This window comes from Chlorocebus sabaeus, chromosome 7 (genome assembly GCF_047675955.1).
Source record: "Chlorocebus sabaeus isolate Y175 chromosome 7, mChlSab1.0.hap1, whole genome shotgun sequence".
In the NCBI taxonomy this organism is placed as follows: Eukaryota; Metazoa; Chordata; class Mammalia; order Primates; family Cercopithecidae; genus Chlorocebus; species Chlorocebus sabaeus.
Window position 1 is genome coordinate 24,475,022 of NC_132910.1, and position 17,934 is coordinate 24,492,955.

Sequence of the window (17,934 nt, forward strand, 5' to 3'; positions counted from 1 at the left end):
TACAAAGGAATGGACAGGGAGTTTTTTCCTGAAGACTAGAATTGGGGTCTCATCAAAACTGTTTTCAGTCTCCAGGAGATGGGCCACAAAATGTTTATGCAGTATTTCCTCATTATTATACATGAATAGTATTGTTCAGTATCATTTTTCTTTTCTAAATGAGAGAATGTATTATAGTTACCTGTCTCTGAGTTACCACTGTATATGGGATTTGTAGGGATGGGGTGACAATAAAGATAATTTGTTTTTTTAGTTCTTAGGTCACATCTGTACCTAATGAAGACAGCTGCACATTTTCTGAAAATCCTAGACTTTGAGCCTGTTCCAGTAACTGGTTAAAACTTCAGATTGTCTCCTTTGAGACAGGGTATGTTCTGTGTGTGGAAAGACAGGTAAAATACATGTTTAGTGATCAGAATAGTAGATTCTTGCAGATACTGAATTCTTCTGGCCACACTGCTATATTTCCATGCTTCTCTTCCAATTAGGTATATGGGTTAGGTGTGCTAATTCGGTTCTAACCAGTGGAATGTGAGTAGAAGTGATGTGCTCCTATTCCAGCTCTCGCCCATGGAAATATCACATGAGCAATCCAGTATATTACCACTCCCTACCAACTTGAGGCAGATGAGCAAATTTGCACTGGAAGCTATGTGTTAAAGATGGCGAAGCCACAAGGTAGGACTCCTGGATTCCTGAATCTTCACTTGGAGGATACTTGCTTCCCAATTAGAGACACTTGTGCTAGAGTTTACTGACTCTTCACTTGGAGGATACTTGCTTGCCAATTAGAGACACTTGTGCTGCAGTTCATATGCATTCTTTTGTGTTAGGCCACTGAGATTTGAGAGCATGTCCGAATGTAGACCCGTCCCTCTTTCTGCAGATGCAATCGTTCATTACCTAATTCTGATTTTTATACCACAGGATGGGTATAAAAATCAGGCTAGCCAAAGTATCCTATCATTCAGCCATAGTGATTAGTTCAGGAATGGGCAGATTAACAAAACTGAAGTTAATCAGAGAGAGTTTCACCATTTGGGCTAGCACTATCGAGAAAAAGGCACCTGCTTTTGAAATAATAATTAAAAAAAAAAACAACAAGCTACATCTGGCCTTTGGTCATCATGTAGAGTGAACCTGCCTAAGAATGAAATCATTACAGGAAAACAGGCAGTCTCAATGATACCGCAGAAGGAGAAGATATCCCATGAATTGAGAAATATTTCCTGGGTTTCTACTCAAGATTGAAATTCCAAGAGGTAAGGCATAGATACTGCCAGGAAGACCTGGGAATTCAAAAAAAAAGGGAGCTCTCTGAGACTAGGGTCACATCCTAACAGCTCACAGCTCTTCTCTAGTGTGCTGGAGTCCTCAGAATCTGCTGGTGTTGATTCACTGATGGGGGCAACCAGTGTCCCCTTAGTGTCCAGGCAGAAACATACTGTACCTTGGTTTTAGAAAGTAGGTTGGCAGGCATCTTTCCTCATTCCCATCAAGGAGTTGGTACCTGCCACAATATATTGTAATCCTTTTCTCTGTTCTTCTAGAGCTACTACAAAGTGCTGGAGAAGGAAAAGCTAAAGCAGCCTGTCATCCTGAAGGCCAAATTATGTAGCAGAAGAGCTTGGGAAAAGATTAAGGCGGTGGTGGGGAGGACCTGTGTCCTGGTGGCTTGAAGCCACAGGGAAAGAGTTTCACTAAATGCCAACAAATGCTAAATAAACAAAACAGGGAGCCAGTGGCTTGTGCTCTGCTTTCCACCTGGAAGTTTGCCCAACATAAACAATTATAATCAAGTAGAAATTGAAGCATATGTTTAGGCAGAGAGGACCAGGTGACACTGATAACCACTATCCTCCCAGCAACTGCCTTAATTTGGCTTTCATGAGTTTTCACCCATATTATTGCAATAGTCAATCTCCCTGCCACTGATCCTATTATACTCTACTTTATCTGCCACATTGACACCTGAGTTACTTCTCGACCTTGTAAAAACAACTTATTTCTGAGTGCAACAGCAATACATGTTTGTTGTGGGATACTAAGAAAATACAAAAAAGCACACACACCAGAACATATAATTCTATCAGCTAGAGATATCCACTGTTGGCATATTAGTACAAACCTTTACACAGTGTTTTCTCTGTGTATTTTTAAATGAGAATGCCACTGTTGTATTTAGCATGCTTTTAAAAATGTTTTATTTTTGTTTTTCAATCCACCAATAAGGTATCCTGGAGCATGCTTTTTTTTTTTTTTTTTTTTTTTTTTTTTTTTTAGTATATGTGAGCATTTTCTCATAGAATGAAATGCCCTCTACAATATTATATATAATTAATATAGCAATTTACTTAAGACAGGTGTTGCAAACTGGCAGCCTATAGCCAAATGTGATATATGAACATGTTATACTTTGTCGTCACAGCATTTCAAAATCATTTGACTTTTGAATGCATTTATACAAGGCATGCTGTCTTCAATTCTCTACAGTTTCCATAAATTCCTATTATGCCCAGTCCTTATTCACTCATGTCACCTATCTTTTTTGCTGTTGTTACTGTTTCTGTGTGGGCTTTTAAGAAATTTTTGGCATTTGAGTTGAAAACAGCAATTTAGCCAGAATAAGCATGGATGTTCATTCACTTAGTATTTGTTGCCTACCTGCTACATACAAGGCACTGTGTTAGGTGAGAAAATGGTTAGCAAAACAACCACGGTCCTTTATATCTTGAAGCTTATGGTCTAGCGTGAGAGACACACAAATGAAATAACTGCTGCAAGGGAAACCTGAGCTAGAAACTTTTGATTTGTTTTGGGGCTTCCCTGAGGAAGTAATATGTGAACAGAGATCTATAGTAGGAAATAGGCCAAAAAGCGGAGAAGAATCTTCCTAGCCAAAGGAATGTATATGCAAAAGGCCTAAAAAAGGAGGTATCTAACTCTGCCAGAAGAGCTGAAACACAGAAAGTGAGAATGTTTGCAAGATGAGGCTGGAGAAGTAAGTGGAAGACAGATGATTCAGGGCTTGTGGACCATGCTAAGGGTTTTGAGATAAATGTTGATATAGAATCTACCCTAGTCTTCTTTTCCTTAGGGAAACATCATTCTCTTTTTAATCACTCCTTATATGACATGATGTCGAAATCCCCTTCATCCTCTTACTGCCCTTCTCTAGCATTAATAATTTTCTTAGTCTGCTGCTCTGGAACCAGAGCTCAGTTAAGCTGAAGGCTGGGGATGGCAGTCTAGCACAAATAGTAATTAACTACTGGGCGCATTAGTAGAACAGAGCTGCTACCTAAATAAATCCATTTAGGCCAGGCGCAGTGGCTCACGCCTGTAATCCCAGAACTTTGGGAGGCCAAGGTGGGCGGATCACGAGGTTAGGAGATCGAGACCATCCTGGCTAACTCGGTGAAACCCCATCTCTACTAAAAAATACAAAAAAATTAGCCGGGCGTGGTGGTGGGCACCTGTAGTCCCAGCTACTTGGGAGGCTGAGGCAGGAGAATGGCATGAACCTGGGAGGTGGAGCTTGCAGTGAGCCAAGATCGCACCACTGCATTCCAGCCTGGGCGACAAAGTGAGACCCTGTCTCAAAAAAAAGAAAAAAATTATATGTGTGTATATATATATACACACACACACACACACACACATATATAAATGGATATATATATATATATCCATTTAAAGTCAACTAAATGTTATTTGGATAATATGTCCCTCATGTTAAATTTGCCCAAATATATATCTCACCTCTTAAAATTTATGTAGTTTAAAATTCAGTATTGTTTTTCTTCATGTACTCCTAGGTTGGGTAAAGAAAGGAACAAGGGAATGGGGAAACCTAGAGTCCTGGGTAACAGAGAAAGACAGCCTGAGAATAAAAGTATGCAAAAAGTAATCTACAACAAAATAATGCACTTAACTCTTGTTACTAAACAAATAAGCTACTCACATTTTAGTTTTGTGTTTCGTTTTATGTTTGTCAGTTTAGCAATTTTTGTCACTGTTTGGAAGACTTAGAGTGGTTATTGCATAGAACACTCCTACACAGAGTTTTGCAAGTTTCTGAATTTTGTACTTTCAATCTGAAAATCAAGAGAAACATTTTCAAGGTTCAGATTCAGACCAAGTTAATATGTTAACAACTAATAACAATATTAAAAGTTAGAACAATTCCTTTCCTCTATCTTTCTCAGGACAAATCGAGTTTATTAGAAAACTAGGGAGTGATCTGGTGAAAGAATCCAAGAAGTTCCAGGGAAATCTTTCATTCATTCATTTATAGATCATTCCACAAATGTTTATTAAATATCTATGGTATTTATACAGCACCTACAGTACTATTTAGGGCACTGGCTATAGCTTATAAACTGCATAACTCTGAATATCTTTTGTGCAAGGAGTAAGTAGTGTAATAGTCCCTTGAAATATAGGAATTCACCTAGAGATCTTCTCAAATCCTCAAATGTGCACGTTTTATATCATGTAACTTAACCCAGAAAATAAAGCATGAGCAAACTGATATTTTTACACAGCAATGAATTTTAAAAGCACGCAGAGTTTCTAGTCTCATATAAGGGGCTTAGAACTTGCCACTGCATCCTAATAACAAGTACAAAGCTGAACAGACAAAAATCAACAACTCTTCTTAAATTCCTCAGAAATGAGGATGCAGGGAAAACTGCTGCCCTCAAAATTGGTGAGACGGATGGGAAGATACAGAGAATCATAACCAGAGCAGAAACCTCTGGAAACCAGTGCTAGGGTAGGGAAACCTGAACTGTAATTGATGAAATGCTGAAGGCTCACTGTGGACAAGCCTGAGAGTCAAAAACTCCAGGGGAACCCAGTCATAGAGGAGCTCTCATACCTTTGTGAATTATACCTCCAGTAGGACTAGTATAGTATACTCACAAAGGTGAACTCACAGTGACTATCAGAGAAAAATCCCCTCATGCTTCTGGCTGGGGGATGGGAAAGCAACCATTTTGAAATACAGCAGAGCATTCTGTTCTTAACATGCCCTGGCTGCAGAAGAAACTTCTTTTCTTTTTTTGGTTGAGCAAGGAGAAACTGTTTTACTACAGCCTAACCCAGTGGGGTTTTATCAAAGCCTAACTGACTTGGGGGAAGGAAAATATCCAGCTCCAGTTAGCTCTAGCCTTCCATGTGGGGAAGGGAAATATACCACTCTAGTCCCCTTTAGCAATTCTGTCCATCATTAAGAGGGAGAAACAACTAAGAAAACAGTGCTGAAGTTTACCATGCAGGGGTGTAGGCTTACCAAAAGACTGAGACCTAATCATAGGACTCAGAATGCTTCCACTCCCTGACACTACCACCACATTACTTAAGGCTTATTTACTGTAGTTCCTTTTACTCAACACATCATAGTCACTTTTTAACAAAAAAAATTACAAGACATATTTGTAAAGGCAAAAAAAAAAAAAAAAAATGATTTTCAGTTTGAAGAGACTGAAGCATCATAACCAGAATCAAATATGGTAAGAATGTTGTGATAATTAAATCAGGAATTAAAAACGGAGCTATTTTTATATGATAAGGGCTTTCAGAAAAAAGTAGACAACATGTAGGAACAAATGGAGTAATGTAAGCAAAGAGATGGAAATTCTAAAAAAAAAAAATATTAAATGCTAGATATCAAAAACTGTAACATAAATGAAGAATGCTTTTTGATGGTCGTATTAGTACACTTGCACTTGGTTGAGGAAAGAATTTCTGAGCTTAAGGATATGACAATAGAAACTCCTCAAACAAAAAAGCATGAAGAAGCCAGGTGTGGTGGCTCACACCTGTAATCCCAGTTGGGAGGCCGAGGCCAGCAGATCACCTGAGGTCAGGGGTTTGAGAGAGCCTGGCCAAGATGGTGAAACCCTGCCTCTACTAAAAATACAAAAATTAGCCAGGCATGATGGCATACTCCTGTAATCCCAGCTACTCAGGAGTGAGGCTGAGGCAGGAGAAATGCTTCAACCCGGGAGGTGAAGGTTGCAGTGAGCCGAGTTTGTACCATTGCACTCCAGCCTGGGCAACAGAATGGAGACTCCGTCTCCAAAAAAAAAAAAAAAAAAAAGCATGGAGAAAAAAGATGCACACAGTAGGGATATCAGAAGGAGAAGAAATCCTTGATGGAACAGAAGAAATATTTGAGGCAATAATGACAGAACTTCCCCCAAATTAATGTCAGACACCAAACCACAGATCCAAAAAGCTCAGAGAACAGCAAGTAGGATAAATGCCAAAAAAAAAAAAAAAAAAAAAAAAAATCTACACATATGCAAATATTCAAATTTTGGAAAATAAAAAATAAAAATATTCTTATATAAGCAGATATATATGGAAACAAAAAGATACAAAAAAAAAAGAGAAACATATTCTGATAAAAAGCCAGAGGGAAAAACACTTTATCTATAAAGGAGCAAAGATAAGAATTACATCTGACATCTACTCAGAAACCATGAAAGTAAGAGGCTGGAGTGAAATATTCAAAGTGTTGAGAGAAAAAAACACCACCCAATAGTTATTTACTTTGCAGAGTTATCCTCCAAAGGTAAAGAAGAAACAAAGACTTTTAGACTGACAAAAATTGAGGGATATCGTTGCCAACAGACCTACCTTGCAAAAAATGTTGAGAGAAATTCTTCAGAAAGAAGAAAAATAGTACAGGTCAAAAACTCATGTCTGTATAAGGAAAGGAAGCACATCAGAGAAAGAGTAAGGGAAAATAAAACTTTTATTTTTCTTATTCTTAATTTAATAAGTAACATTTTACTCAGAGTAATAATAGAAACAATGTGTTTGATTATGTATAGTAGTCCCCTGGTAATCCACAAGAGATATATTCCAAGACCCCCAGGGGGTCCAAATAGAGATAACCTTTAAGAATAAAATGAAGCATTAAACAATCAAATATACAGAACTATAAGATAGTTCTGTTTAAAAAATATTTTCAAGGGTGGGCATGGCAGGTCATGCCTGTAATCCCAGCACTTTGGGAGGCTGATGCGGGTGGATCACTTGAGGCCAGAAGATGAGACTGGCCTGGCTAACATGGTGGAACCCCATCTCTACCAAAAATACAAAAATTAGCCAGGTGTCATGGTGCACACCTGTATTCCCAACTGCTAAGGAGGCTGAGGCAGGAAGATCACTTGAACCTGGGAGGTGGAGGTTGCAGCGAGCCTAGATCGCACCACTGCACTCCAGCCTGGATGATAGAACGAGACTCTGTCTCAAAAATAAATAAATAAAATAAAATATTTTCAAAAATAAATCTGGGTACACTAGAAAAAAATTGAAAACAAACTGCTTAATACTGATTATCAGTACTTTAAAAAGTTACAACCATAATACTTCTGTACATATTCATGTATTTTAATCATTGTCTTAACTGTATCTGTCTCGTTACAGGTATATTTTACTTCTGAAGAATATATTTTTATATGATTGTAATTTTTAATAAAAGTATCTTTAAACTTCCACATTTCATTTTACAGCCAATGAATTTAAAATTGCTGATGCTCTCAATTGACTCTTCTCAGTTACCTCAGTATTTTTATTTTGGAACATACTCTCTCTACAGGTTAATATAGGTCATCTGGTAAACTCAGAGCAAATTATACCAAATGGGGTATATTCCCAATTCTGATTTTATCTTATTAAATATATAAATATTTCAGCTCAAAGGTTTTCAGTTATTGTCTTTTTTGCCTCAGAGTATCTTTGACAAATATTTTTATAAGACAAAGCTCATTAAATAAGTTATCTCTTTTATGATTCCTTAAATGCTATATCATATGTATGTATGTATGTATGTATGTATGTATGTATTTGAGACAGAGTCTTGCTATGTTGCCCAGGCTGGAGTGCAGTGGCATGGTCTCAGCTCACTGCAACCTTCCCCTCCAAGGCTGAAGCAATTCTCGTGCCTCAGCCTCTTGAGTAGCTGGGATTACAGGCATGCACTACCACACCCAGTTAATTTTTGTATTTTTAGTAGAGATGGGTTTTCACCACGTTGGCCAGACTGGTCTCAAACTCCTGGCCTCAAGTGATCTACCCGCCTTGGCCTCCCAAAATGCTGAGATTACAGGTGTAAGCCACCACACCTAGCCTTTTATGAAATTTATATAAATTTGATAATAAATAATAATAGGCTTTTTTTTTTTTACATTCTGGTACTGAATATAAAATTATCCAAGTAAAAATAGAAGCTCCACCAAATAATCTTCTCGGAAGTCAACAGTGTTTATTTCCTGTTGCTGTTACAATAAATTGCATGATAGTGTCTTAAAACAACACAAATTTATAATCTTACACTTCTGGAGGTCAGAAGTCTGAAATGGATTCCACTGGGCTAAATCAAGGTGTTGACAGGATTGCACTCCTTATTTCGAGTCCAGGGCTGATTCTTTTACTTTTTCCAGATTCTAGATGTTGCCAGCATTCCTTGGCTTGTGGCATCTGCCTCCATCTTACAATACATCACTCCAATCTCTGCTTCTATCATAACTTTGTCTCTGACTCTTCTGCCTTCCTCTTCCATTTTTAAAGCCCCTTGTGATGACATTGGGTCTGCCTGCATAATGCAGGATAATCTTCCCATCTCCAGAGTCTTGTCTTAATCATATCTGCAGAGTCTCTTTGTCATGTATGGTCATATATTCATCCCGAGATTAGACTGTGACCAGGCATGCTTTCATATGATTGCTGGGTCACATGATAGATACATGATTACCTTTTTAAAAGTGGGCAAAATATTTGAATAGACAATTCGCTAAGTAAGCTATATGGCTGGAAAATAAATACATGAAATGATGCTCTACTATATATAGAAATATAATTTTATATATCGATCTGGTATCTTGAAACATTGCTAAACTCCTGCATTAGTTCTAGTAACTTATTTATGCACTCCATAGGATTTTCTTCACAGAAATCATGCCATCTGTGAATGAAGGGAATTATACTTCTTATTTTCCAAATGGAGATTTTATTTTTCTTGCATGACTTCTCTGGCTAGAACCACCAGTACGATGCTGATTGGAAGTGGTAAGATGGATATCCTTTCCTTGTTCCTGATCATAAGTGTGATGTTAATTGTAGATTTTTCACATATACTGTTTATCAATATAAGGAAGTTCTCTTCTGTTCTCTGTTTTCTGACAGTTTTTGTCAGGCATGTATTTTGTATTTTCAAATACTGTTCTGTATTTGTTGAGATAATCATAGGATTTTTCTTTCTTGTTATTACAATGAGTTACATTGATTACTTTTTGGATATCAAACCAACCTTGTATTTTTGAGATAAACCCCCCTTGGTCATGATGTATTATCCTTTTTGTACATTATTGTATTAGCTCTGCTAAAATTTTGCTAAGAATTTTTACATGTATGTTTATGACACATATTGGTCTGTAGTTGTCTTATAATGTCATTGTCTGGTTTTGATATCAAGTAATGCTGCCCTCACAGAATGAATTAGAAAATATTCCCTTCTCATCAATTTTCTGGAAGAGTTTTTGTAGAATTGGTGTTATTTTCTGCTTAAATGTTTGATAGAATTTACAAATGAAGCCATATGGGCCCAGTGTTTTCTTTGTGAGAAGGTTTGTAGACAAATTCAATTTCTTTAATAGATGTAGAGTTATTTATGTTATCTATTTGTTCTTGAATGAGCTTTGGTAGTTTGTATCTTTCAAATAATTTGTCCATTTTATGTCCCTCATCTCTGGTAATTGCTCTGAAATCTGTTTTGTCTGCTTTCTTTTGATTAGTATTAGGATGTTATATTTTTCTCTTCCCTTAATTTTTAAGCTCTATGTTAAGCATGGTTGAATCTTGCATTTTTATCCAATCTTAATAATCTCTGGTTTTTAAATGAGAGAGTTTAGACTAATTTAATTATTGATAGTTTTGGTTCTATTTGTATTCTGTTTGTTCCATCTTTTCTTCTTTCCCCTTTCCTTTTATTGCCTTCTTTTAAAAAAACTATGTAATGTATATTCTATTTTATCACCCTTGTTGGCTTACTGGTTATAATTCTTTTTAATTCACAATAATGATATATAAAGTCTTATTAGCTATAATTCTTTATAATTCACAGTAATAGGACATAAAGTTTTAGTTGTTGATTTAGGGTTTATATTATACATATTTGTTATGTTGTACCTTCAAGTGGCATTATATTACTTAACAGATACTGCAAGAACCTTAAAATAGTATAATTCTATTTTCCCCTCCTGACCTTTGTACTATTTTGCCTTATATTTTACTTCTATATATTTTATAAACCACATAGTACAGTGGTCCCCAACCTTTTGGGCACCAGGGACCAGTTTTGTGGAAGGCAGTTTTTCCACAGACCATTGTGGGGTGGATGGTTTCGAGATGAAACTGTTCCATCTCAGATCGTCAAGCATTAGATTCTCATAAGGAGTGCACAACCTGGATCCCTTGCATGTGCAGTTCACAATAGCGTTTGTGCTCCTATGAGAATCTGATGCTGCCTCTGATCTGACAGGAGTCTGAGTTCAGGCAGTAATGCTCAATCGCCCACCACTCACCTCCGGTACTAGTCCACAGTCTTAGTGTTGGGTACCCCTGCCATAGTACATTATCATTATATTTATTGTTTCTTTCAAGAGTCAGTTATCTTTTAAAGACATTTAAATAATAAAAAATGTATTTATATTTGTCTATGTTGTTACCATTTCTGATGTTCTCCATTCTTTTATTTAGGTTTTCATTTGGTATTATTTTCATTTTGCTTGAAGGAAAAGCAAAAGAAAAAAATACCAAATTTTCCTCTACCATTTCTTATAGTGCTGGTCTGCTTGTGATGAATTATTTCAGCTTCTTTTAATGTCTGCAAATATCCTTCTTTCATCTTTGTTTTTGAAAGATACTTCCATTTGGGTAAAAAATTCTAGATTGATAAGGTATTTTTTTTCTTCTTTCAGTACTTTCAGGATATTAGTTTACTGTCTTCTAGTTTGCATTGCTTCTGATAAGAAATCTCCATCTTGACCTTTGGCCCTCTTTATATCATGTATCTTTTTCCTTTGGTCGATTTAATCACTGGTTCTAAGAAATTTTGTTTTTAAGCTGTGCTAGAAAAGACCAAAAAGCATTTAGTCTAGGATTAAATCTTTTTTTTTTTTTTTTTTTTTTTTTTTTTTGAGACAGTCTTGTTCTGTCTTGCCCAGGCTGAAGTGCAGTGGCGCACCTCCTGGGTTCTAGCAATTCTCCTGTCTCAGCCTCCTGAGTAGCTGGGACTACAGGTGCATGCCACCACACCCAGCTAATTTTGTATTTTTAGTTGAGACGGAGTTTCACCATGTTGACCAGGCTGGTCTTGAACTCCTGACCTCAGGTGAGCCACCTGCCTTGGCCTCCCAAAGTGCTGGGATTACAGGCGTGAGCCACCGTGCCCGACCTCTAGGATTAAATCTTACCTACCACTGAGGGAAGATTCTTCTTAGAATCCTAAAAAAAAAAAGTCTGATGTCTTCTAAATTATGAGGTTTTCCAATCTAGCTATTGGGAACAGGCACTATCCCAGTCCATATGCGAGCTACAAATACTCTTTCCTCTAATCCTTCTGTGTGATTCTTTCCCCAGTTCTGGGTAGTTTCTTCACATGCATGTTCTGATCAATACTCAACTGAACATGCAAGGACACTCTCTTAAGATCTCTAGAGTTCTCATATGTATAGTTCCCCCTTTCCAGAATCTGCCCTGCCAACTCTAGCCTCTTCAACTTCCTCAGACTCAGGGTTTCAACTCAGGGTTTCCCCTCCTTATATTGCATCCAGGAAACTTTTTCCAGGCAGTAAGTTGGGGCTATGGTGTAACTTACCTCATTTGTTCCCGTATGACAGGATCATTGTCCTTCATTGCCTGATAACCAATGTCTTGAAAGCCATTGCTTTATAAATTTTGTCTAGTTTTCTAGTTGTTTCAGGTGGAAGGATAAATTCAGTTCCAGTTTCTCATTGTGAACAGAAACAAATGTCCAAAGTGACTTTAAAAAACACACACAAACCTTTTCATATTATGCCCCTCCCCAAACCCATCAATGGCTTCTCACTGTTCTTAGGATAAAGTCCATAATCCTTACCAAGGGCTTCAGAACTCTCCGCCCCTTGCTCCTCTTGTGCCATGCTCTCCCTTATTCTGTTTCAGCAACACAAACTTTTCAGTTGCTCAAACTCAGCTGACACTTCTACTTGTCCCTCCTCTCAAGAATTTACCTTATACTTTGTGTTCCTCCCCTCCTTTTTTTTTTTTTTTTTTTTTTTGAGACGGAGTTTCGCTCTGTTGCCCAGGCTAGAGTGCAGTGGCCGGATCTCAGCTCACTGCAAGCTCCGCCTCTTGGATTTGTGCCATTCTCCTGCCTCAGCCTCCGGAGTAGCTGGGACTACAAGTGTCTGCCACCACGCCTGGCTGGATTTTTTGCATTTTTAGTAGAGACGAGGTTTCACCGTGTTAGCCAGGATGGTCTCCATCTCCTGACCTCGTGATCCGCCCGCCTTGGCTTCCCAAAGTGCTGGAATTACAGGCGTGAGCCACCACGCCCGGTCATGTGCTCCCCTTTTCACAGAGGTGTCCTATACCTGTTCTTCAGAGTTTATCTTGAATGTCATTTTCTCAGGGAAACCGTCCTTGGCTCCCTCAGTAAGTCATGTTTGTTATGATTGTCCCCATAGGTTTGGAAATCAACACTAATTTTAAGGAGATACTCTGTAATATAACAGAGTTTTATGTTAAATAATTTGAGGGTCTTTCCCATTGTAAATTTCTATGATCTAATATGTACTCTTCAAAAAACATTTTGTAAAATATCTCACTTATTAAGACTATTGTATTTTAATAAATTACATTATAAATGTATTGAATGGGATCTGGTAGCATTCAAATTCTCAGAAAGACTTTAAATAAAATTAAATATTGCCATACACACAGTACCTCACCTACAATTATTCGCAAGTTCAGTATATTGATTTGGTACTCAGTAGTATAAAGACTAGAGAAGTAATACAGAGTCAGTGCATTCCTCAAGAAACATAAGGTTTATTAAGTGAGATAAAACTTGCACACAGAAAACAAGATACTGGCCATTTTTTTAAAGATAACGGAATGCATTTTAAAGTATATATTCCTTAAGTCCTGCACTTGCAATTCTGAGAGTAGGAAAGATTAGGAGAGGTTGGGTAGGTACACCAGCCATTCAAGTTTAAGTTAGAGAAGGGACCCCAGAGATAGAGGTATCTAATTAGGTAAGTTAGTTTATTATCTAGAGCAGCTAGAAGTAAAAGGAAGGAAAGGATAAGTACAAAGAATTGCCCACGGGACAAAAAAAAAAAAAAAAAAAATGACACTGAATCATTTGTCAGATGTAAGGAATGAATGTTAACGTAAAAAGCCAGAGGACAAATCAGAAGTCATGAGTTGTGTCAACACAAGAATGCAGTGGGAGAAAGAAGCAAGATGGGCAATAAGGCTGGAGAATGTAGCACTCTAGATGTGAGGAGGGGTGAATTGCCTGAAGCTCGCTGTTATTGTCTGTGAGTCACATGGTGAATATGTGAGGGGGCTCAAGGTAAAGGGTAACTGGTTAGGGAAGGTTAGGGAAGATTTTCCGTCTGACCCCACACAACTACTCAGGCTTCCCCTGGAAGCTATCAATTCTCTTTGGTAGGAGGTTCTCTTCCAGCTCTGTGCCTTAAATTAACCGAACATGGCCATGGTTCCAGGAATTTGCCTGCTCTGATGTGTTCACTACGATGATTATGTACATGATTCCCTGGTTCCAGATCTGCACTCACTCCGTAGTCCATCTGGCTTCTGACTCTGGCTCCATTCCCATTTTTTAGTTCTGCTGCCGTCCTTCGTACTAGACTTTGGTATTTGGTTTCCTATTTCTGACTTTTGGCTTGCTGCCATAAAAAGGGGGGAAAAAAAAACCTGTAGTAATTATCATTTCTACTTCAAACTACTTCACTTTCCTTATTCTGTAGGCACCCAACACCCATTTTTGGTCATGGGCCAGTGCCTTAATCAAAAACACTGGACTTTACACAGGGCTTCACATCAGTGATTGTTCATATGGTTTTCTTCTACAAATACTATCCCCACCAGCTGAAGTGCCAAGGCTAGCTATAATAATGGCAAAGTCCAGATCATTCGCTATTGTGTATTTTGGCTTCTTGTCTCTGGCAATTGGAGTGAGTTGCAAAGACATTGGGTTACGAGTGGAGTTCTAAGGCCATGCGCACAGGGACCAGTTAAAATGAATTTGGGATGCATGGATGGTAAACCTGAAAGTGGAAGGCCCCTACCCCTACTTTATGGGTGAGGAGACTTGTTTATATATCGGTGAGACAGTAGTGATGAGTGGGACATATCTGTTGTGAGAAGAGCCACAGAGTCTGCTCTCTGTATTGTCTTCCTTAGTGATTAAGACTGTCAGCTTAAACTTTCATTTATTTAACACTTATTGAGCACCTATCATGTATGCATTAAGTGCTAGGCTAGAACTTTGGGATAGAATGATGAGCAAAAACAGGCATGGCCTCCACTGTTAGTGAGCTTACAAGGTAAGTGGGGCAAGGATGTTATACAGTAATCTAAAAATTATTTAATGAAAATTATTGCTAAATACAATAACATAACTAGTTATATAACCAAGTCTAAATATAATAATATAATTATAGAAAATTATAACTATGTTAGTGCTATAAGGAAAAAGTGCATAGTACTATTAAACAGTGTAATAGTGCTTTCCTGGGATATTATCGTTAAATTGAGATCTTAAGAGAGAGTAGGAGTTAATTAGCTGAAGAAAGGATGAAGTATAGCTATGCAGGTCCCTGAGGTTAAAGAACAATGGTAGTTTCAGAGTTGAAAGAAGGCTATTGTTTCCATTGTGTTAGAGAGTTATGAAAGACATGTTGCCAGATGAGTTTAAGAAGTGGGTAAAGACTAATCATAGAGGGTCATTAGAAGAATTTCTGTCTTTTTTTTTGAAAGGGAGTCTCACTCTGTCGCCCAGCCTGGAGTGCAGTGACATGATCATGGCTCACTGAAAGCTCCGCCTCCTGGCGAGTTCACGCCATTCTCCTGCCTTAGCCTCCCGAGTAGCTGGGACTACAGGCATGTGCCACTATGCCCAGCTAATTTTTGTTTTTTAGTAGAGACGAGGTTTCACCATGTTGGTTGACCAGGATGCTCTCAATTTCTTGACCTCATAATCCGCCCGCCTTGGCCTCCCAAAGTGCTGGGATTACACTGTGCCTGGCCGAATTTCTGTCCTTTTAGATTATTTTATTTCAACTTTTATTTTAGGTTCAGTGGGTACATGTGCAGCCTTGTCACATGGGCATACTGCATGATGCTGAGGTTTGCAGTGTGATTAATCCTGTTTCCCAGATAGTGAGCATAATGCCCAATAGGTAGTGTTTCAACCCTTGTCCCTCTCCCTGCCTCCCATCTCTAGTAATCTCCAGTGTCTGTTGTTGCCATCTTTATGTCCATGTGTACTCAGTGTTTAGCTCCAACTTATAAGTGAGAACATGCAATGTTTGGTTTTCTGTTTCTGCGTTAATTTACTTAGGACAGCAGCCTCCAGCTGCATCTGTGTTGCTGCAAGGGACATGATTTTCTTCTTTTCCAGGCTGCATAGTATTCCATGTTGTATATGTATCACATTTTCTTTATCCAATCCACCATTGATGGGTACCTAGCTTGATACCATGCCTTTGCTATTGTCAGTAGTGCTATGACTAACATATGCATGCATGTGTCTTTTTGATAGAATGATTTATTTACCTTTGAGTATATACTCAATGATAGTACTGCAGGGTCAAAAGGTAGTTCTATTTTTAGTTCTTTGAGAAATCTCCAAACTGCTTTCCACAGTGGCTGAACGAATTTACATTCCCATCAACAGTTGTATGTGTTTCCTTTACTCCTCAGCCTCTCCAGCATTTGTTATTTTTTGACTTTTCAATAATAGCCATTCTGACTGGTGTGAGATGGTATCTCACTGTGTTTTTTAATATTGTTATTATTATTATTTGAGACAGGGTCTCACTGTATCACCCAGGCTGGAATGCAGTGGTGCAATCTTGGCTCACTGCAATGTCCACCTCCCAGATTCAAGTGATTCTCATGCCTCAGCCTCCCAAGTAGTAGCTGGGATTACGGGTGTGTGCCACCATGCTCGGGTAATTTTTGTATTTTAGGTAGAGACAGGGTTTTGCCATGTTGGCAGGGCTGATCTTGAACTCCTGGCCTCAAGAGATCCACCTGCCTTGGCCTCCCAAAGTGCTGATTACAAGTGTGAGCCACTGTGCCTGGCCTCATTGTGGTTTTGATTTGCATTTCTCTAATGATTAGTGATGCTGAGCATTTTTTTGTATGTCTGCTGGCCTCTTGTATGCCTTCTTTTGAGAAGTGTCTGTTCGTATCTGTTGCCTACTTTTTAATGGGGATATTTGGGGGTTTTTTGCTTGTTGAATTAAGTTTCTTCTAGATTCTGCACATTAGACTTCTGTCCAATGTATAGTTTGTGAATATTTTCTCCCATTCTGAAGGTTGTCTGTTTACTCTTTTGATAGTTTCTTATACTACGCAGAAACTCTTTAGTTTAAGTAGGCCCCAAGTGTGAATTTTTGTTTTTGTTGCAATTGCTTTTGAGGACTTAGTCAGAAATTCTTTGCCAAGGCTGATGTCCAGAAAAATATTTCCTAAGTTTTTATATAGGAGTTTTATAGATTTAGGTCTTACCTTGAAGTATTTAATCCATCTTGAGTTAATTTTTGTATATGGTGATAGGTAGGAGTTCAGTTTCATTTTTCTGCCTATGGATAGCCAGTTGCCCCGCATCATTTATTGAATAAAGGGTCCTTTCCTCATTGCTTATTTTTTTCAACTTTCACAAAGATCAGTTGATTGTAGGTGTGCAGCTTTATTTATTTCTGGGTTCTCTATTCTGTTCCTTTGGTCTATGTGTCTTTTATTGTACCAGTACCATGCTGTTTTGGTTATTATAGCCTTGTAGTATAGTTTGAAGTCAGATAATATGATACATCTGGCTTTGTTCTTGCTTTGAATATTTTTGGCTATTCAGGGTCTTTTTGGTTCTACATGAATTTTAGAATAGTTTTTTCTAATTATGTGAAAAAATGGCATTGGTAGTTTGATAGGAATAATGTTAAATGTGTAGATTGCTTTGGCCAGTATAGCTCTTTTAATGATATTGATCTTCCACTCTATGATAAGAGAATGTTTTTCCATTTGCTTGTGTCATCAATGGTTTCTTTCAGCAGTGTTTTGTGCCTTGTAGAGATCTTTCACCTCCTTGGTTAGTTGTATTTCTAGGTATTTTATTTTTTGTGTGGTTATTGTAAATGGGATTGCATTCTTTATTTGGCTGTCAGCATTAATGCTGTTGGTGTATAGAAATACCACTGCTTTTGTACACTGATTTTGTTTCCTGAAATGTTACTGATGTTTATCAGTTCGAAGAGACTTTTGGTAACATATTTAGGGTTTTGTAGATATAAAATCATACTGTCAGTGAAGAGACAGAATTTGATTTCTTCTTTTCCTATTTGGATGCCTTTTATTTCTTTCTCTTGCCTGATTGCTCTGGCTAGGACTTCCACTATTCTGTTGAATAGGAGTGGTGAGAGTTAGTATTCTTGTCTTGCTGTAGTTCTTAAGGAGAATCCTTCCAGCTTTTATCAGTTCAGCATGATATTGGCTGTGGGTTTGTCATACATAGCTCTTATTATTTTGAGATATTGTCCTTCTATTCCAAATTTGCTGAGAGTTTTTTTTCATGAAGGGATTTTGGATTTTTATCAAAGGCTTTTTCTATGTCTATTGAGATGA

General features: G+C 37.8%; 1 long non-coding RNA gene and 1 other non-coding gene across 7 annotated transcripts in view; both read left to right on the plus strand.

Annotated features, from left to right (window-relative positions):
* Positions 1 to 17,934, plus strand: part of LOC119622509 (uncharacterized) — a 56,214-nt gene that overhangs the window by 3,522 nt on the left and 34,758 nt on the right. The window lies entirely within an intron of this gene.
* Positions 1,317 to 1,445, plus strand: LOC119622514 (small nucleolar RNA SNORA3/SNORA45 family). Its single transcript, XR_005239130.1, has one exon. It is a non-coding gene; the product is annotated as a small nucleolar RNA SNORA3/SNORA45 family (small nucleolar RNA).